At 35.4% G+C, this 22,699-nt stretch overlaps 1 long non-coding RNA gene across 1 annotated transcript in view; it reads left to right on the top strand.

The window, feature by feature from the left end:
• Positions 1 to 9,330: 9,330 nt before the first annotated feature.
• Positions 9,331 to 22,699, top strand: part of LOC121819957 (uncharacterized) — a 179,542-nt gene continuing 166,173 nt past the window's right edge. Inside the window, exons 1-2 of the long non-coding RNA XR_006060339.2 lie at positions 9,331 to 9,600; positions 11,340 to 11,478. This is a non-coding gene — a long non-coding RNA (uncharacterized LOC121819957). The remainder of the gene's footprint in view (positions 9,601 to 11,339; positions 11,479 to 22,699) is intronic.

The raw sequence follows: 22,699 nt of genomic DNA, 5'->3' as shown, positions 1-22,699 counted from the left end.
TTTTCCTGCTCTTTTCACTTAACATTTTATTATAAATATTTTCCCAAGTCACTACCAGCTATTCAGAATTTTAATGACTGTACAGTTTTCCCTTCTTTGTGTGTTCCACATGTTTTTGGCCATTCAGTTCAGTTCAGTCGCTCAGTCGTGTCCAACTCTTTGAGACCCCGTGAATTTTGTACTCTGTTAGCTCTCACAAATTTTCTTTAGGAAGTGGTTGTCCACCTTAAGTTTATAATTACTGCTTTCAAGTAATTAAATTTGTGCTCAGAATTTTTAAAGAGATATGAGTATTTTATAAGGATTGCTTTCCTAAGCATTCATCTGCTATTAATTTGTTTATTCATATTTTTTGAGTGCCCACTAGAGGTACAGCATCATGTTCCTAGACATATTTCACAGACCAAGAAAATTGTGCTTTAGAACATTTGTATAATGATAGCTAAATTTCACACTTGCAAAATTACAAAAAGCTGTGTAAAGAGTCAGTTTCTTTGAAGGCATCTTTGGTTCCACTTACTTGTCATTATTTAATCAGAAAAGAGCCTTATTGGGACACATATGGTGTAAATAGTTCAAAAGATATTTGGATGTCTTCATAACAGAGGGTTTTCTTACACGTCAACCCTTAAAATATATTTTATTTTTCCACAACTATGCACTTTTTTTGGAAGGTGGAATGTCATTTTTTTTAAAAACAGAAATTAGCCATATTTTTTTCCCTCTTTCCAAGGAAAATTTTCATTTTATGTGGAATTCTTCTTGCTTGCAGTGATGTGCATGTTTGTAAAGGCAATATTCATGGTTTTAAAGGTTTTATCACATATAAGAGAATTTGTCTCTTTTACTGATTTGAATGGAATTAAACTTTGAAAGAGCAGGTCCATACTATACAACCTGGGAATCTTAAAAAACAGAAGTCCTGTTTAATCTGTGAATTGTTTGCTGAAGAGGTTCAACTGGGGAATGAAAGACAATGACAAGAAACATTTGAATTCAGTTAAATACTATTGAGTTGTCCTGCATTTATGAGAGGTAAGTGAAACCCAGTTGATTTCATTCCATAGGGGGATTTATTACCTCTTTACTTAGGAGCATAAATTACTCTGGATTTTAATTTCAACTTTGGGGTTTGATATTTTCTCAGACTAAAATCAGTATTTTCTGTTTCCCCAAAAGTCTCTTTTGCATTCTATTTGGGTACTCATGCAATTACAGATGTAAAACTGGAAAATAAAAGGTGAGACAAAACTCCTCAATACCCCAAGAGACTTTTTGACTACTTTGAGATTTTACTGTAAAGAACTTGCTTCTTTTCCTCTGGTACCACTGAAATAAAAACGTGCACAAAAAACCTGACTGCATTGCTGCTAAATTAACATTTGTTAGCAGTCTGGAAAGATATTTTCTCACCTTCCTTCTGTCTTTCATCCTTTTAAACTTCTCCTCTTGGATCTATGATGGGCTGTTTAAGATGGAACCTCTTACAATCTCATGTGGGGCCTTTATAAAATGCTGTTCTCAAATCCAAAGTCATTTTTATTCCCAGCAGCACTCACCTGGCCTCTATTTGAAGATAATAAGACCTCTCTATATATTCATTTAGAAGCTGAATTTTGCCCTTGATGTTACATTTTATATTGATTATCAATTAACTTTTAAGTTGCAGTTAAGCTTAAGTACTTTTTACACATAGGGAATATAGCACACACTGAATTTTTTAATAGAAGCTTCCCTGAGGGCAACATTTCTATTCAGTTGCAGTATATCATACTAGCCTTTTACTGCATCTTCAGTTTGTGGACAAGTATATTCAATATGATTTGCCCAGCTTTATTTATTATGCTATAAAGTTTACTTTCAACATTTAAAATACTCTTCTTGATATCTAGGTATTTAATGCTGATATCATACTATCACTGAAGAATCAAAACTACGGAACAAGAATTAGTTCTGGGGTCTATTTTGACATTTGTATACTTTTACCACTGGGCTGGCTTTATGACTTTGTTCAAATCAATTAATCACATTGTATCTAATATTACTTGAATATGAAACAATATTGTTTTGTCTTTATAGAGCCCTCAAATCTTTCCTCAGGATCATAACTGCCTTTATAGATTCTCACTGATGCCTGCCCCAATTTCATGCCTACTGTGAGTTTTCGAAATTTTAGCTGATGGAGTACTCTCATTTCACAATCTAAAATTAGTGGCAATTCAATTTGAGAACATTTTTCATCTACTGACTGTGCTTCTTAACAGTGATATAAATATTAACTAATAAATAATGAAATATAGGTAACTTATCCAAGCCACACTGTTCTAAATCAGGAAGTCAGGATTCAGATACCGACTATTGGACTCCAGAGTCCAGGTTTTTAAAAAAAATTTTATAGGAGTATAATTGATTTACAGTGTTGTGTTAGTTCTACGTAAACAGCAAAGCGAATCAGTTATACATAAACATATATCCACTCTTTTTTAGATTGTTTTCCCATATAGGCCACTTACAGAGCATTGAGTAGAGTTCCCTGCACTGTACAGTAGGTCCTTATTAGTTATCTATTTACATGTAGTAGTATGTATACGTCAGTGCCAGTCTCCCAACTTACCTCCCTCTTATCTCCAAGTTCTAGATCTATAGCCTGTAACTACTCATACATCAAGTATATCATACAACTTTTAAAGTAGTTTTACTTCACTGTCTCAAACAAGGATTTGATGCAGCACAGATGTCATGCAGTTTACCATCAAACATTAACACACAAGCCAGTTAAAAATTAGGATGAAACAAGGGGTCATAAACATAGAAAAATGGAGGTGAAATTTCTATAATTAAAACAAACAAACAAACTTGTGCTCAACTGATTCCTGTAGCCTAACAGTAAATTTAGGAATGATCCCCACAGGCAAGGCAAAAAAGGAAAATGTGATGAGACACCTGGCTGTCATGGAATAAAAAGGAATATTTACATATTCTTCAGTAGGAACAAACTGACAAACTTTATTTTGATCAACTAAATTCCAATAGTTTATGACAAAGCTCTTTCCTTCCTCTTTTAGTTACTCATTCAACAACTATCTATTGAATGTCTTATATGGCCTTTGTATCACGCTAGTCACTGGGGACTCAGTGGTGCTCCCAGTACAGTAGTGGAGAAAAATCAGTGAATGCTCACATTAGTTTGTGATCACAAAGTAATTACAAAGTGGGATCATTTCTGTGTGTAAAGGAGCACAGTTCTATGCCAGCACATAACAAAATCATGTGAACTAGACCTGGGGTTAGGAAGACTTTTCTAAAGAAGGGATGACAGAGCTGAAATCTTTTATTTTTAAAAAAATTTTATAGGGATATATTTGCTTTACAATGTTGTATTGGTTTCTGTTGTACAGCAAAGTGAATCAGTTATACATATACAGATATCTCTTCTTTTTTGGATTTCCTTCCCATTTAGGTGGTCACCACAGAGCACTGAGTCGAGTTTCCTGTGCTATTGAGTAGGTTTTCATTAGATATCTGTTTTAGAAATTGGGTCATTTGTAGAGACATGGATGGACCTAGAGACTGTCGTATGGAGTGAAGTAAGTCAGAAAGAGAAAAACAAATATCATATCTTAATGCATATATGTGAAATCTGAAAAAATTGGTATAGATAATCTTATTTGCAATGCAGAAATGGAGACACAGATGTAGAGAATAAACATATAGATACCAAGGAGGATGGCAGCGGGATGGGATGAATTGAGAGACTGGGGTTGACATATAAAACACTGTTGATACTATGTATAAATCAAGCTGAAATCTTAAGGATAAGCAGAAGCTATTTAAGTCCTTGTTTTCAGAGTTCTGCCCATAGGCCAACAGCACCAGCACCAGCTAGGAACTTCTTATTGATGCATAATCTTAGGCTCCAGCTTGTACCTACTGAATGAAGAGTCCGCTTCTGTTTTAACAAGGCACACAGGTAATTCTTATGAACGTTAAACTTCAAGAGGCAGGGATTATGGAGAAAGGGAACAGTGTGGTCAAAGGCTCTGTAGCAGAAAGAAGCACGGAGGAATTCTATTTCAGGCAATGTGGCTTGTATTTTTGTCATAAGGGAAGGCAGAATTCTGCATGAGCAGGTAATGGAGATCTACACACACTGGGTCACTGAAGCAGCCTATGAAGGCCCGAAAAAACTCAGGGATCTTTGAAGATTTTTAAGCAGAGAAAGAGGACAATCAGATTTGTATTTGGAAAACATCACTCTGCAGTGCAGAGAGCAGAGAATATTCAGGGTGGAAGCTGCAGGCAATTTCAAGGGCCATTGTGGTAAAAGATGATAGTGTGGAGATGGTGAGAAGAGAGAGGTTTGAGACGTATTTAGGGGGTTAAATTAATTGGCTTTGGTAACAGATTAAGTATGTGGCTGGTGGAGAGTGAGGGGTCAAAGATTACTCATAGGGTTTCAAAATTGCCCCTTTTGGATGGATGAAGGTGTTGAGACAGGGACTCCCTGAAAGGAAACCAGATTTGGGGGAGAAATGATCAGTTGAGAATTCTAAATATTGAATTTCAGGTGCCTTTGAGGCAGTGGAAACATCAGAGGTTGTTAGAAAAGTAGATTCAGACTGGTCTGGATTAGAGATATAAATTTGTGAGTGAAATGGGTAATATGCTGGCTAATTTATTTAGGAAAGATGAACAAAATTTTTTCATTGTACTATCTTTCATATTGAATTCCAATAACACTTGCTAATTTAATAAAAAGTGTTTATACAGAGTGCCAAATTAATACAGCCCAGGTCCATTGGCTTCTATTTTTTAAAGTAGATTCTGTAATAGATTTTAGAGAATCAGAGAGAAATATATAGTGAATGTATTTTTTAAACTTTGCCTAATATAGGTTGTCTTGACCATGCTTTGGCAGAAGTTGGATGGAACTCATTTAAAAGTTGAGTTCCGTGCACATTAACCATGGATATTAGAGGCTGTCAATTGCCTAGTCCATAATAAAACCACAATAATATTTAAGTAACTGATTATTGAAGTGAAAGCTGTATATTTTAGGCATCAGACTTGCAGGTGGTAAAGCTGATATTCTATTATGAAAATTAATGAGCCTGATAAAACTTCTCATTCAAACAGTGTCTTCTATGCATAGAAGGGCTGCAGAGGTGCTTCTGAGCTCTGCTAAAGCTGCTGCTGCTGCTGCTGCTAAGTCACTTCAGTCGTGTCCGAGTCTGTGTGACCTCATAGATGTCAGCCCACCAGGCTCCCCCATCCCTGAGATTCTCCAGGCAAGAACACGAGTGGCTTGCCATTTCCTTCTCCAATGCATGAAAGTGAAAAGTGACAGTGAAGTTGCTCAGTAGTGTCCGACTCTTAGCGACCCCATGGACCACAGTCCACCAGGCTCCTCCACCCTTGGGATTTTCCAGGCAAGAGTACTGGAGTGGGGTGCCATTGCCTTCTCCGGTGCTAAAACTAATCTTTAAAATATCTTTGATTCTACCTAGTTACATAGACACATAAAAATAGTGTGGAAGATATAATTTGAGTAGAAAATGTAAGCATAGATTTTATCAATCAACTGACTTAGCTATGAAAATATAAATGTGGTTTTTATAGAATAAGTTTACCATCTGCAAAATACATGCTCAAGAGGCTTAACAAATTAATCCACTGGGTGAAAGAGAAGCTGGCATCAGGAGTTATTACAAAAATATTTAATAATTGATATGGTAATAGCACGAACCAATAAGATATCAGTTAATTTGCTGAGGATGCTGGAGAACCTGTTGCTATAAAGGCATTACTTGAATTAGCTTGGGGTAGGTATTCTGGGGATGAGAAACCAGGCTGCTAAGAGCATGGTCAGTCTTTGGGGGATAAAAGTAGTTATTGGTTTGTGACTATGGATAATAATATTTCATTACTTAAGCAACCAACATGATCTCTTCTATTCAGTTCAGTTTGGTTCAGTTGTTCAGTCGTGTCTGACTCTTTGCGACCCTATGAATCGCAGCATGCCAGGTCTCCCTGTCTATCACCAACTCCTGGAGTTCACTCAGACTCACGTCCATCGAGTCAGTGATGCCATCCAGCCATCTCATCCCCTTCTCCCTTCTGCCTCCAATCCCTCCCAGCATCAGAGTCTTTTCCAGTGAGTCAACTCTTCGAATGAGGTGGCCAAAGTATTGGAGTTTCCGCTTTAGCATCAATCCCTCCAAAGAAATCCCAGGGCTGATCTCCTTCAGAAAGGACTGGTTGGATCTCCTTGCAGTCCAAGGGACTCTCAAGAGTCTTCTCCAACACCACAGTTCAAAAGCATCAATTCTTCAGCGCTCAGCCTTCTTCACAGTCCAACACTCACATCCATACATGACCACTGGATAAACCATAGCCTTGACTAGACGGACCTTAGTCAGCAAAGTAATGTCTCTGCTTTTCAATATGCTATCTAGATTGGTCATAACTTTTCTTCCAAGGAGTAAGCGTCTTTTAATTTCATGGCTGCAATCACCATCTGCAGTGATTTGGGAGCCCCCAAAAATAAAGTCTGACACTGTTTCCACTTCTATTTCCCATGAAGTGATGAGACGAGATGCCATGATTTTCATTTTCTGAATGTTGAGCTTTAAGCCAACTTTTTCACTCTCCTCTTTCACTTTCATCAAGAGGCTTTTTAGTTCCTCTTCACTTTCTGCCATAAGGGTGGTGTCATCTGCATATCTGAGGTTATTGATATTTCTCCCAGCAGTCTTGATTCTAGCTTGTGTTTCTTCCAGCCCAGCATTTCTCATTATGTACTCTGCATATAAGTTAAATAAGCAGGGTGACAATATACAGCCTCGATGTAGTCCTTTTCCTATTTGGAACCAGTCTGTTGTTCCATGTCCAGTTCTAACTGTTGCTTCCTGACCTGCATACAGATTTCTCAAGAGGCTGGTCAGGTGGTCTGGTAGTCCCATCTCTCTCAGAATTTTCCACAGTTTGTTGTGATCCACACAGTGAAAGGTTTGACATAGTCAATAAAGCAGAAATAGATGTTTTTCTGGAACTCTCTTGCTTTTTCGATGATCCAGTGGATGTTGGCAATTTGATCTCTGGTTCCTCTGCCTTTTCTAAATCCAGCTTGAACATCTGGAAGTTCATGGTTCACGTATTGCTGAAGCCTGGCTTGGAGAATTTTGAGCATTACTTTACTGGCATGTGAGATGAGTGCAATTGTGCGGTAGTTTGAGCATTCTTTGGCATTGCCTTTCTTTGGGATTGGAATGAAAACTGACCTTTTCCAGTCCTGTGGCCACTGCTGAGTTTTCCAAATTTGCTGGCATATTGAGTGCAGCATTTTCATAGCATCATCTTTCAGGATTTGAAAGAGCTCTACTGGAATTCCATCACCCCCACTAGCTTTGTTCGTAGTGATGCTTCCAAAGGCCCACTTGACTTCACATTTCAGGAAGTCTGGCTCTAGATGAGTGATCACACCATCATGATTATCTGGGTCATGTACTGTCTTTTCTGTACAGTTCTTCTGGGTATTCTTGCCCCTCTTAACATCTTCTGCTTCTGTTAGGTCCATACCATTTCTGTCCTTTATTGAGCCCATCTTTGCATGAAATGTTCCCTTGGTATCTCTAATTTTCTTGAAGAGATCTCTAGTCTTTCCCATTCTGTTGTTTTCCTCTATTTCTTTGCATTGATCGCTGAAGAAAGCTTTCTTATCTCTTCTTGCTATACCTTGGAACTCTGCATTCAGATGCTCATATCTTTCCTTTTCTCCTTTGCTTTTCACCTCTCTTCTTTTCACAGCTATTTGTAAGGCCTCCCCAGACAGCCATTTTGCTTTTTTGCGTTTCTTTTCCATGGGGATGGTCTTGATCCCTGTCTCCTGTACAATGTCACGAACCTCATTCCATAGTTCATCAGGCACTCTATCTATCAGATCTAGGCCCTTAAATCTATTTCTCACTTCCGCTGTATAATCATAAGGGATTTGATTTAGGTCATACCTGAATGGTCTAGCAGTTTTCCCTACTTTATTCAATTTAAGTCTGAATTTGGTAATAAGGAGTTCATGATCTGAGCCACAGTCAGCTCCTGGTCTTGTTTTTGTTGACTGTATAGAGCTTCTCCATCTTTGGCTGCAAAGAATATAATCAATCTGATTTCAGTGTTAACCATCTGGTGATGTCAATGTGTAGAGTCTTCTCTTGTGTTGTTGGAAGAGGGTGTTTGCTATGACCAGTGCATTTTCTTGGCAAAACTCTATTAGTCTTTGCCCTGCTTCATTCTGCATTCCAAGGTCAAATTTGACTGTTACTCCAGGTGTTTCTTGACTTCCTACTTTTGCATTCCAGTCCCCTATAGTGAAAAGGACGTCTTTTTTGGGTGTTAGTTCTAAAAGGTCTTGTAGGTCTTCATAGAACCATTCAACTTCAGCTTCTTCAGCGTTACTGGTTGGGGCATAGACTTGGATTACGGTGATATTGAATGGTTTGCCTTGGAAACGAACAGAGATCATTCTGTTGTTTTTGAGAGTGCATCTAAGTACTGCATCTTGGACTCTTTTGTTGACCATGATGGCTACTCCATTTCTTCTGAGGGATTCCTGCCTGCAGTAGTAGATATAACGGTCATCTGAGTTAAATTCACCCATTCCAGTCCATTTTAGTTCTCTGATTCCTAGAATGTCGACGTTCACTCTTGCCATCTCTTGTTTGACCACTTCCAATTTGCCTTGATTCATGGACCTGACATTCCAGGTTCCTATGCAATACTGCTCTTTACAGCATTGGACTTTGCTTCTATCATCAGTCACATCCACAGCTGGGTATTGTATTTTCTTTGGCTCCATCCCTTCATTCTTTCTAGAGTTATTTCTCCACTGATCTCCAGTAGCATATTGGGCACCTACTGACCTGGGGAGTTCCTCTTTCAGTATCCTATCATTTTGCCTTTTCATACTGTTCATGGGGTTCTCAAGGCAAGAATACTGAAATGGTTTGCCATTCTCTTCTCCAGTGGTCCACGTTCTGTCAGACCGCTCCACCATGACCCACCCGTCTTGGGTTACCCAGTGGCTAAATACTAGCCCCACCTACAATTATACATTTGAACAACAGGGAATGATGAAACCAGTAATCTTTGACTTGAAGATGGTTAATATTTTGTTTTTATTTTTGGCAGTGATCTGCTTTTTAAGGCCATACACAATAAACCATGTCATTAATAACAGAAGAAATGACTCATCTTCATTGTTTGTTTGGAGGGTAATAATGTGACACATCCTGATGCAATTTCTTATTTACAAGTAAGGAAGAGGGGAAGGAGAGAAATAGAGACCAGTCATACAACATTACGCTTGAAATATGGTATTTCAAACGACTCTTCCAACCTCCTTTGATTCTGAGAAGGGTTTTATGATACATGCTTTAAGAAAACATTGAATCAGGGCTCTGAGCTGAGATTATATGGTTTGGAGGATGAAGCAATACAGCTTGAAACGATCCTGCCATTGATGGCTTACTTTCCTGACCACCCACCCTCCTGGGGCTGAAAGAACCAGAGTCAAATAAGCAAGAAAGAACCATCGGCTAAATCCAGGTACTTGAGGAAGCCCAGATTTCTCTTCATTGATGCCAATGTCCTGCTTAGAAGCAACCTTTCCCCCCTTCTGTGTCCATCTTTCTGTGTTCTGGATTTTTGACTGTGTTTCTTTCATAATACTGTGAATTCACTTCAGTTTTTGAACTGCACTTTATCTTTAGTAACTAAAATAGTCTCTGATTATTTCCTCTATGTGGTGGTTAAATTGTGGGTCCATTATTTATAAAACTTGCCTCGGCCTTGATCAATCTGAGTATATCAAACAAGCCACTTTTCCTAGCCTCTGTCTTCATTACGACTTAGCTACTTCTCCCACCTTTGGAGTAATATCTACTATCAATGATTCTGTGACATTTTGCACTGCCCTTTATACATTAGTTTAATGCCAGACTTTAAAGATTATGTTTGTATGAAGTGTGGTCTCTTCTCTAAAATGGCCAGATTCATTCACTCTGAAAATTTGATTTGACTGGCTTATAAACAAAAATACACTAAATCCTGATTTCCAGAAGCATATTATTGGTGAATGGAATAGCATATGATTAGCACATCAGTTACAGTTGAGTGTTTTTCTTTTGTTCGTTTGATGAGTGGTATGAATTCCATGAATGAGAATAATCTCAGGATAGAGGTTTATGAAAAATAAGATGTTATTCTACTTGTTGCACTGACAAAGATTTATTATAAGGCTTTGGTTATATTTTTTCTTCAGTCCATCTTATTCTCAATAATAGATAATGATGGTCATACCTATTGAGTACTTATATGTACTTTTATCATAATTCCCAATTAATTAATGTTTCAATGTTAAAGTCATCAATATTGAAATAACCTTATAACTTTAATTTCAGATTTCAATGTTTTATATTTATTATGATTAAGACTTTTTTGCTATCCCAAGATAATGAAACATTAAGTGAAGAAACATTAGTGTTTCTGGAGAACCAAGAGATAAAATGAGAATAATTTCATATGTATGTACATGTAAAAACTTAGCTTAGAAGGATTATTCCATTTGAATAGCTTACAGTGGGAAATTATGGCCTTCAGATAATTTCAAAATTGGCTTAAATTTCACCCTCATTCATAAAAGAATAGGAATAGTCCTAAAAATTCTCATGTTTAATAAATACCTATGAGTCACGGGTCTCATGGAGTTTTGGCTTTAAAAAAGCTAAATAGTTTGGTGTAGTTTTTGAGGAAAAAAGATCTGATTGTGTCCAAGGTGTCATAGCGTTAAAAGTATAACTATCTTTATTAGGACATTATGCATTATTTCTCTTACTGTTGGCAACATTTGAGATATAGACTAATTTATTGAATCTTGTCAGCTTTATAAAATCCTGTTGTTTCACTTTCCATACAGTTTTTCCTTGTGAAACATTCTGTCTTTTGTCTCCTAATAAATATCCCCTTTCTAAATCCTTTTTCTTTTAAAATGAAAAGATTAAAAGGACTACTTTTGTAATTAAAAGTCATTTTAAAATAACCTCAGAAGATTGTTTCTAGATATCAAAACATCTTTATGGTCCCATTTCTATGGCAAGAAAGACAACGACTGGGATCCTGTACATTTTACTGTAGTCTACATTAATTACCTTCCATTAAAAAATGACAAAGACCTTTTTGAAAGGGAATCTGGCATTCTCTCCAAGAAATGATGGCAGACACCCTACTTTGCTGATTTCTTGACACTTCTAATTACCTGTATTCATTTGAAATCGTTTCCTTTGTAGAGAGTTATTGGCATGATTTTCTGAGAACAAGAGGAAAATGGAAAACATTTTAGCAAGTTAAGAGGAAAAAAAATCAACAGTGTCATTGTTTGCCGCTTTTGTTGAAACTACCTACACGAGTCATTTGAGGGACATGAAGGTAAATGAAAGGTTATACTTTGCCCTGCACGTTGTTGCTGGTATTTGTAATGTCAATAACTGTAGAAGGTTGTCAGGAAACTGGAGAGATAAAGGTCAATAGCAATGACAAATATATCGTTGTATGTGTTTGAATATGCAATATCAGCCTAATCTGCCAGTGGAGGCTTTCACTCCCTGGAAATATCAATCAGGTGCTATGTGAAACCCACCGATTGTTCTCTAGTCTCCTAGAGTGTGATCCAAAGATGGAAAACGCATCAGAGCTTTTTGGGGGAGTGGGTGGGTTGGAATCATTGCTGAATATACATATAAATGCTCATTGTTTCTTTTAAAGGTGGGATTAAAAAAAAGACACTAAAAGTTAACCAGTTTCTCAGACTGCTTCATCGGTGGGAAGTTTAAACATTTTTCCTTTCACCAAGAGGAAGACACAGTGTATTCTGCTTTGTATATCATGACAATGAGGTATATGCCAGAACCTTTCAGTGTTATAAACTAAATTAAATATTAACTATGCCTTGCATACAATCTGGACAAAAATGTAGTTGGCTAATAGTGAACCCTTATACCAGACCCTGCCTCCTGTTGATTTGGACACGTTGGAATGTGTGGACATTTATATTCAATAATAAATTATTTACAAATGAAATGCACAGTAGGTTACTTAAACTGTGTCTCTACTAAGAATAGACTTGTTAAAATACATTTTGTTGGAGCCAAACCAAAGTATTCAGATTCAGTAGACAAATGCATCTATCTTCCTTTTAGTAAACTGTGCTGAAGAAATCACTTAAAACCTTTAGGGAAATGAAAAGTAAAATAAAATAGCGAGAGATCTTTTAAATGAATGCGCTTCAACTTGGTCTTGAAGAACACCTGCAGGATATAAAGACAGTGTGTTTGAAACACAGAGGGATCATATTTTATGGATATTACTTTTAAAGTTTTGCATCTGCCAGTGCTCTCCATTAAAATATTTTGAAAAATCTACTCTTCCTGAGACATTTTGCGTTTCCTTGGGTATTATGACCCCCTTGCCTAACGCTGGCCTAAGGCATAAGTCGTCCTTCCCAAATGCATGTACAACTATATGAGAAGAGAGGTCAGAAAAGAGATCTGCTCCTGATGAGCGTCCAGAGTGACAGGAAGAGAGCAGTGAATTCAGCTGCACCTTGAGGTTACAGAATAAGAGAAAATGTTGCGAGACTCTAAGGAGAAAGAGACAGAAAGGAAGACAGAAATTATTTAGGAAGGGGGAAATAAAGATGGGACGTCACCCAGGTAAGATACAAATAGAATTTAACACAATGAATGTAACTGTTACACAGCAAAAGTGAGTTGCCAATCCTAAACGGGGAGAAAAACGGTAGACTACAGAGGTTGAGCGAGAAAGAGATAATGTTCCCTTTCTAGGAAGAGAAAATCCTCGGCAGAAGGAAAGGAAACAGAAAGAGCAAAGATTTCCTGATGTTTACCAGTGAAGGTGTCTGCCCATTCAGGGGACAACAGATGAGTCACAGGCTCCATGTGCCTCTCCTCTGCACATGCCACACCTAGACAAACGTATTAGAAAGCTCTGTGCCACATTCCTGGCTGCAAATCTGCATGTGCTCATATATTTCTTTTGACTTTAAATATTCTGTAGAGTTCGTTACGGAGATTTTTACATTAAGATTTTTTTTTCTAAAGCTCTAATTATTTCAGATAAATAATAGTTGTATAAGCCCTCAAACAACAAACCATAAATGGTATAATTGGAGATGGATTAATTCTCCTTTCACTGGTTTCCCTTTGTATTTAGTTGGTTTTTGATTGCATTTCTGACCTTCAGATAAGACTCTTCTGTAAGTCAACAGTCTGGTTATATTCACAGTGTGTCAGATGACAGCTATCGTACTGTCCCAAACGTTTTGCTAATTTTACTTTTAAGTAAAAATAAATAATTTTTCAATTGAAATTATATAAACGGAGGGGGAACTTTACTTTTGTCTACTTATTTGAAGATAGTATTATCTCCACAAAGGTAATTCAAGGGTTTAAGAAACAATAAAAGGGCCTGTATGCACTAGACATATGTTAAATAGAGTTAACTTTTCTTTGCAATTTCAGCAACTTTAAAGCAGGTGCTGGAAACAATAGAGTCCTGGACTGTCTATGTTGGGGAACCTTCTTTTTATAGACTAACATCTGGGTGAGAATAAAATTTTGAAGGTTATATTTTTTCATTTTATTTCTTTCCCTCCCTCTCCTCCTTTCTTGGGTAAAGGTTAGTTTAGAGATGAATGGGTAATACAATGCAAGTCATTTTCTATTTCTTGTAATCTCTTTTTAAAAAAAGTTTGTGATGTAGCACAAATAAAAAAAATGATTGTTTTGCAAAAGTAACTTTGTTCTTTTATGTTAGATGACTGAATTGAAAATTATCTTATGAAGTCATATTTCTATTAAACCTACATGATTTTGTAATTTTTTCTTTCTTTTCACAGCATAATATTTGGGCAATAACAGAATTGCGTAGTAATTTTTTGCAGTTTTTCTCTCATTTGTTCATTGTTATTACTGAACCTTTTAATCATCAGTGGTCCACAATGGAAACTACTCAGAAATTGCAGAATTATTCCTCAGATTTTTCTCTCCAGACTAAAAACTGAATATAATTTATAAGTGTTATAACCTACTCTACAAGATGAACGTCCTAAAAGATAATTGTAATTCATAAGTGTTAGGGATGGGAGAGATTAGATATAATTTTATTCATATCTATCTTCTCTATCTTTCTTTGTAGACAGATAAAGTGTTAGACATGACAGAGTGTGCAGTTGTGAGGGAAATCACAAACCTCAGTGTCTTTTCTGAGGCAAGAAAGGAGTAAAGGGCAAATGCTTCCAGTGTTCTAGAAGTTAACTTATGCTTTTTCATACACACAAACACCCTCTCTTCTCTCTTCCTTTTACACTTGTTGCATTAACCAAGTCTTACTTTTTAAAAGGAACACTTATCTAGCTTTTAGTGTAATGTTAATCTTTTCCAGATATTTTCCCTTCTACGAAACTCACTGATCTTATTTATTAAAAGTCAGCTTAAGGAGAACAAATACATAAAGAATTATTTCAATTAATTTTGCATTATAAATAAACGGTTGAGAAACTGATAGCTATGCAAGATATTGTGATCTGAGTTTAAACAAGAGACAACAACCAAAGTAAGAAAGGATAGTTAAGAAGCAAGTAGAAAAAAAGCAGAGTGAAGGTCATTGGTAAAAAGTGGTTAGTCAGTGGAGAGAAAAAAAAATAAGCGTCAAGTATAAAAAAGGAGAGTTCTATTCAATCATAAGTAAGAAAAAAGGTACAGGAGGCCATAGTGGACGTCAAACCAATTACAGGTTAAAAACAGAGCCTTGTTTTTTATACAAAGATACTGATGGATAGTCACAATTCAGGGAATTTAGGGAACATCTACATTATATGCAATATTAATCAGTTCCTTGTTATCACACTGTGTCCTTTAGGGTCCTACCACTTAAGCTGAATGTGCAGAATTTGGAGAAGGTCCAGAGGAAGCAGCAAAATAATGAAAGGCTTGGGAAACAGTCCCAATGAAACAAGGGTAAAGGAACTGGCCGTGTTTAGTCTGGAGAAGAAAAGACTTGGAGGGAATTAATAGCAGTCTTCAAGTTCATGAAGGAACACAGTCCTTTGCAGGTAGAGGGGAACAGCTGGTCTCTGTTTCCTCTGAGGATAGTACAAGACAGCAGGGTCTTAAATGCAGGAGATGGGATTTAGGCAAGATGTTAGGAAGATCTTCTCTACCTTGAGTGGCGTGCAGAGGTAGGCTCCTCTGGATTTAGAATATGTTGAGGGAATTATTATAACTATTTTTTGGAGTCAGTTCAAATTGCAGAATAAAAAGAGAGAATGTTCTCTATAAAATAGGAACCCATGGGGAAAAGGAGCCCTTAAAGAAGGAATACTTGTGATCTAGGGATAAAGGCCCTCTGGGATAAAAGAAATACTAAATTCTAGAAGTGTGTAAGAGTCAGGATACTTGACCAGAAGGGAAAGTACATTACAGAAAGAAGGAGGAGCTTAAACAGGTAAACAGATTCATCTTTAAAACATTGTTTTAAAGATAAGACAATGAAAATTCATGGGTATGGCATGTATTTGGAAGAAAATGTATAATTTTATTCAAAATTTTGTTTTGGTGGTGGGAAAAAAGTTTTAAATATTTATGTTACAATATATACCAGTTATTAGTAATTTAAAAATTCCATGCTTGACATATCTGAATATTAAAGCTAGGACCAACAAACGTTTGCCATATTTAATGAACAATTTTTAAAGAAAAAAAAAAACAAAAGATAACAGGGAAATGAACTAGACTTCTCAAATTGTTTTCAGCCTTTTGATCATATGACATATGAGAAAATTGTTATTGTGTGGTAAAAATGGTATACATATACCACACAAAATAAGAATAAAGGATAGAATTCAAGAAGCAATACTAGAATCCAAAAAAATGATTGCAAAATTTATCAGCATCCTTATCACAGGATATATTAACTGAGCATTCAGTGATCCAAGTTTTAAGCAGATTAAACAAAGGAAAGTGATCTGTGAATTTAAGATATTAGAGTCTAAGTTTGGTTGTTATTTGCTTTACAGGTAAGTCACCTGGAATTGCAGAGCCTATTGCACTTAAAATGATGCTTAAGTGTATAAATATAGAAGTATAAATTACCATTTCAGTGAGTTGAATTGTTAAAGGATGTGCATTAGCTTTTAAAATAATTGTAGAGGTTAAAATTTCCAGTCCCCTGGAACTATGATTACAACTCAAACCAATAGCCAAAATTGTGCTTAAAGATTACAAATATATTGTGGGAGAGCATAAACACCTTGATTTATAGGATATTTGGTTAGTTTGATCAATTTTCTAGTTACTTTTATTTCTTCAGATAGTCACTCGTTGAAAACAGAATGGATTCTGTGTATGTTTAGCTTTGTTTAAAAATTTTTCAGTATTTCACAGCTGCATTTTGTCATTGATAGTTTCAGTCTAATGTGTTTTGCAACTCACATTTTTTTCCCTCTGATGTTTCAAACTTTCCTTCACTCTCAACTGCAGAAAACAGAATAGTCCATATTTGAATTTATTTAGCCAAGATGATAGTTATGTATATTTTATAACATTCTGGTACACAGATCTTAGCAATCTAAAAATAGATTTTTGCAAATATTTTTCACTGCTTTTAAAAAATACAGTTACAAACACTTCAGTTGTAAAAGATTTTGGTTTGGAAATGCATCTTAGTGTCTCTCTCTCGCTCACTCTCGACAAAGAAAAGCCTTTTGTTCTGGTCTCTCTGGCACCACCTCATTCTGTGACTTTCTGCTGTCCCCTAGTGGCATGTTAATCTTCTTGACTACTGTGTGATCGTCTCTGGACCCAGTTCTCTACTCTTCTGAGCTTTTTTTGTGACTCTTATTAGCAGACATTTAAAATACTATTAAACAATCCATGAGCTGGCTTTTAGAAGCAATAACCCTGGTGTTTAGTCCAAACAGTTTTCCATTTATGAATTCTTACCAAAGTAAACATGGACAGGGAATGCATGCTATCTAGATTCATTGGGTTACCTCACCACAATAAACATTTCAGGTTTTCAGAATTTAACACAAAACTGATGAAAGCAAAATGTTATCAGTTTTGACGGGTCTATACATAACATACGGTAGCTGAAAGGTAATTTGTGACAGGTCAGACTATTTATGTCAATAGGTTTACAAACAAAAATTGTACTATTCCTTTTCCTTTGCTTTTAAGGTCCTGGTTGGTTACTATCATTTTAATATTTGTTAATTTCACAGTGACATTTTTTGATGAACTATTTAGAAAGATAACAATAAAACTGTGTATTTGAAGCATTGGGTGTATCACTTATGGAAAATATTTTGCATCAACATATACCATGATGATTAAAACATGTTCTTAAATTTTTCTGGATGTTAAATTTTTACAGGAATCAGAATTATTTTGAAGATTTAAAGATGGTTGGGTTATTTTATCTTCCTTCTATGTTTATGTGCTTTATGTGCTTGAGATACACTGTTCAGCTGTGATAAGGGGGCAGTAAATTTTTCGGTGCAGCATTTTGGTCTTCTGAATTAGCATGCCAAAATATATATAATGAGAATGGAACATAAAAATTTGTTAAAACAGTATTTCAGGTTTTTAAATATTTAACTTTAACTCATGCAGAATCACTATAAGCCTGGCTTACACAATTCTTTTAAAAGATGGCTAAAAACAAACCAAGAAGAATTTACAAGAAAAAAAAAAACAACTGGTGAAATCTGGCCCATTAACTGAACATTACAGAAATCCGAGACGTATACTGAACTAATGATTTCTTGGCACTGCCTTCTTTGGCACTTATTATGGTTTTGACAATTATCACATGAATAGCAACACTTTTTTCTTTCTGAACTTGGGGTGGTGGGGGGAAGTATTCTTGGCAGTGGGGCAGAAGACCCAAAGCCCTGGAAACTCCTGTTTCTTAGTAATTCAGTGTACCGCTTGGCCGTGTGGAAGAAAAAGAACTGAAATGTAAGGCTCCGTTAAATGACAATATTCTTGTTTCTTTAAAGAAAAGTTGGTGTAGTTTTTGAACTACCTCTCTTCTGAAAGGTCAAATTGATGCCCAATTTAGTCATTTTGTCTGTTTATACATGTCTCTATTGGGATAAGATATCCAACAACAAAGCCTTAGATTGCAATCAATCTTGGCTTAAGTGCAAAGCCATCCAACCAATCCAAGAAATCCTATTGACTATCATGTGGAAAGAGAAAAGGAAGAGTTTAAACTCTGAAACTTTTTCTCAAGAGAAAAGATAAGCTGCATTTAAAAAAACTTCCTTAATATATAAGAGAACTCATGTTCCCTTCTTCAGGGTTACCCCACCACCCAACGGGGTCTCAAGTGTTGGATGCAACTTAGCAACTAAACCACCACCACCACCCAATACCTCAAATTCTAATTATATAGTTTCTTAAAAATACATCTTCCATCAAACACTGTAAATTACAATAGCTATTTTTCACAGAGAAATGTCTGATTTCCTTTTTATTTTTAGTTGTCTATTCATCTTGTAAATGTTCTAAAAATGTTCTCCTGGAGTTATTTTTTAAAACTCATGGTATGTTAGGATGATAAATATTGTTACTCTGTCATTGGAAACACTGGAAACATCGTATTTAACAGGCTAATAGGAATGAGAATTCCATTAGAAATTTTAATTAATTTCATTTTAGATAAATGTGATTCTTTCAAAATTTTAGTTCTGTTGACTAAATGAACAAATTTCTTTGCCACCTTAGCTTCCATTTAGTTAGTTATCTTGTAGAATATTTGGAAAATAAGGGTAGGGAAACATATCCTTTTTGGAAAAAATTAAATCTAGAGACAGTCTTAAATCTTCTCTAATGTAATATAGCATTATCAGTGGCCTATTCTCTACAGAATTAGTTTTTCCAAAACAAATAATAAAGCTGAGCAGTCCTACTTTTTACAACTCTGGAGACTATCTAAACAAAATGAACAGATTTATAGGGCTATTTTTAGTGTGTGTCACTTGCATTACAGTTTACATTTGCTTTCAAACCTTATTTGACATTCTTGGTAGAAAAATACAAGCAGAACACTCATTAAGAGTCTTAATAAAGGACAGTCTCCATAGGGCAGTTACGGAAACCCCAAAGTTGAAGCATGTATAAGAATGTTCTTTGGACTTGACTTTCTGTTGTGCTCCTTCATTTTCAGTTGTCTAAAAAAGGGAAGCCTTCAACCAAAATGCAGATTTAAGGTTCTGTTTATAAAAATCTTTAGGCATTGGGATTGCCTACTAATAATAACTGTGGTAAAAGCACATTTTCAAGGGTAGGAATTTTCACACAGCAACAGGTAAGTGCTGCTCTGCCTAAATAACTATTATTTTTCCATAAATGGTATATTCAGCATTAAAGTGAAAATTAACTTGCTGGAGATGTATAGCACAATGTTGTGACTTTCTGCAAATGGTTCTTCCATGAATAAAAATGCATGGAAAACCTTATGTAATGTTATGAAATATGTCAGCACATATCGATTTATGGAAAATACCATGTTATATTTCAAAATATAGATTTGAGTATTAAATATTTGCATTTCGTCTAAACCAAGTTTCTCTAGCAGTTTGTTCCACGTGAGAAAGGCCAGTGCCTTCCACAGGGAAAGGAACACCATTTCACTTGCATATACAAATAAGGAATGAAGACTCCATCTCCTTTTGTTTACTCTGAAAAGATATTCTATCAAGAGGAAAATAATAGAAAGATAAAATCAGATACATAGTTAACCGCTTTGTCACGTCTTTTTCTCCTGTGTAAAGGGGAACGTTTTGATAAGGTTAGCCTGTACAGGAAACCTAAATTGACACCCTGCTCCATGCCTCGTGGTGCTTTCTCATTAATCGTGTTCATGTAAAACTCCCTAGTAAGGAAATTCCTTAGCTATAGACATCATTCAGCTGAGCCTTATAAATAGAGCTCAAATTCAAAGGTAAGAAAACAGACAAGAATTTTACACCAACCACCCTGATAAGATATGTTTTCAAAGTGAAATCACATCTACAAAGTCTCGTGGGTTGGAAATGTCTGATTAAACACTTAAGAAAACATGCTTTCCCACACAGCAGCCTCTTTCTTTGCATGAAATAATTTCTTAAAACAACAACAAAAAAGTAACTTGGCACAACTATTGGGGCTTATTTAAATGCAGTGTACCACATTTAAACCTGAAAAACAGATTTCTATAAAATTAGAGCTTGACAGATTGTTCTCTATGAACTTAAATAAAAATGAAAAGTGAAAATGATACATTTGTACTAATAGTAATACTCATTGTAACTGCAGAAAAAAGTACAAATGAAGGCACTTTGAGAGGTTTCAAACATTTTGCTTCAGAGAACTCATCTATGAAAGTATTTTTATAGCTTGATGAGTGTTTTTAACTAGTTAAAGATGTTATTGCAGCTACCTTAAAACCATGTTGTAAACAATGCCTCTGATTAAAAGATTGTCACCAATTTTTTTTTTTTTAATTTGAAGCTTTCAATCATCCCATGCCTTAGGCTTTGCAGTGTAAAGGAATTGTATTTCTATAATAAATTAATCAATTACTAATTAGTTTGGTGGTGAGTGCCTAATTTGAGTTTCTATATACTATAGGGCCAGTTTTTTCTAGCCCTGTTTTATCCCGATCTATTTAACACATGAATTAAGCCCAAATCTCTTTCAAAATTCAGTTCTGTACTTATTCCTGACAAAATAATAAAACATAATTTATTATTGTAATCTCGATTTATGGTTTAGTTAGGTTGATTGAAAATATGACTTCTATAGGAATCCCCATTGTCCCTTAAATTCCAGTTTGCTTTCCATTGGGTTTGTGTGCTGGTGAAAGTTGGTGCAACTAATACTTAACATGTCCATTTAAAAACAAGATGCTTTAGACTTTAAAATAATGTTTAAACAACAGAATAAGAAAAATCTGAGGCTCTTCTGAAATATTATTTTATAACTTTAAATAATCAAAAAAGATAAACCGAGTCATATGATAAATATATTGCAAGCAGGGAAAGACAAAACATTTTTCAAAATTAAACTGCTATGACAAGCAGTTGTAAGGCAGTCTGCTTTCTTTCTTTTTTTGGGGGGGGTGGTGGGAATTAGGAGCATTAAAATTGAAAATGTATAACCATAGAAACTAAAATCACCTTTTAAGATATTAAAATTCCTTTATTTTAAAAATGAAATACATATACAATTTTTAAAAATAATTTTGGTGATCTTTACATCCTGATTTTGGTGGACTTATTTCAAATTTTACAATATCACTTTACGCATTATACACTTTTGTCATGAAGGCATTCTCCAGATGGCAGTTATTTATGTGAAAAATTGAAAAAGGCATGATAGTATGGCTTTTCTCCCTATTCCATTATTGAAATGAAATAAAATCATTAGCCAGGGCTATGGTTTACAATATTTTGAAAAACAGACTAAATAGATAGATGTCAAACTAATCAAGAAAGAGCTATTATAATTATTTTCAGAAAACACTATACCATTAAATATTTTCAGCTATAAATAATTGTCACGAAGAAAATAGGTTGCATCTTTAAAAACTAGCATACTGTACCTCTTTAGAGTGTTAAAGAGATTCAGTACTCAACTTGGATTTGTGAAAATCGTGATTAAGGAACTGTTCATGATCATAATAAAGTCATATGATTAACCCTGAATTTAGAAGTTGATGATGCAGCAATAGACAATACTGTGACTAAGTATAGTGTCTGTCTCTTTCAATCTGAAAAAAGTGTTTCTAAATCAGCCTCCTCACCTGCAACAAAAGTGCCTCATTTTTGCAGCAAAGAAGTTTACTTTATCCAAATTCCTTTCAGTGCTTTCACTTTGTTACTCAAGTCAGAGACAAAGAACATTTTCTCAGGCATTGTTTTTTTTTTTTTTTTTTTACTTTCTTGTGGTTAGTAAGAATGTATCATTTAGAGGTCTTGCAGGTTGAAATGCATATAAAAACCAGTTTTGATTTTCAAAAACCATCTATAGTGAGAGCAGCAGGAATTTTAATCATTTTATCATGTACTTCATATCATCTAGGTATACTTTTAATTAAACAGTGCTCCATAAATAAGCAAATAATAGAAGTTAGCAGAGAAGCAGTTGATCTAAATCATGACAGTTGTTCATTTATCTTTGTCCTAACTAGACAATAGGAAATGACACTACGCTGTTGTTTTCTATGCATTAAGATTTCCTTCTTAAACAAATGCAATTGAGGCGGTTTGTTTTCCGACAGCCCGGCATACGCTGCCAGTGGCCAGAGTTTTGTCTCGTCTTCATCCAGAGGAGGATTAATCTTGGTGATGGTGCAAACAAAATGTATGTCTGGGGTCAAAGTGCAGACTGCCTTTTGGGATCTGCATTATATTAATGTCATTTTTGGGTTCCTGACGTTAATCAAAACCAACACCATAAAGCGTCACTTAGCTAATTTGTGTATTATTGTCAATGTTACCATTAATTATGCGTTTGTGAGGAAAAAGAGGATTAATGAGATGTCACAGGTAATTTACAATGATCAGGCTCCCCAGGACATT

The sequence above is a fragment of the Ovis aries genome, chromosome 7 (assembly GCF_016772045.2).
Source record: "Ovis aries strain OAR_USU_Benz2616 breed Rambouillet chromosome 7, ARS-UI_Ramb_v3.0, whole genome shotgun sequence".
NCBI classification, from domain to species: domain Eukaryota; kingdom Metazoa; phylum Chordata; class Mammalia; order Artiodactyla; family Bovidae; genus Ovis; species Ovis aries.
The sequence above is the reverse complement of the archived record's forward strand: the minus strand, read 5'-3'. Positions and strand labels throughout refer to the sequence as shown.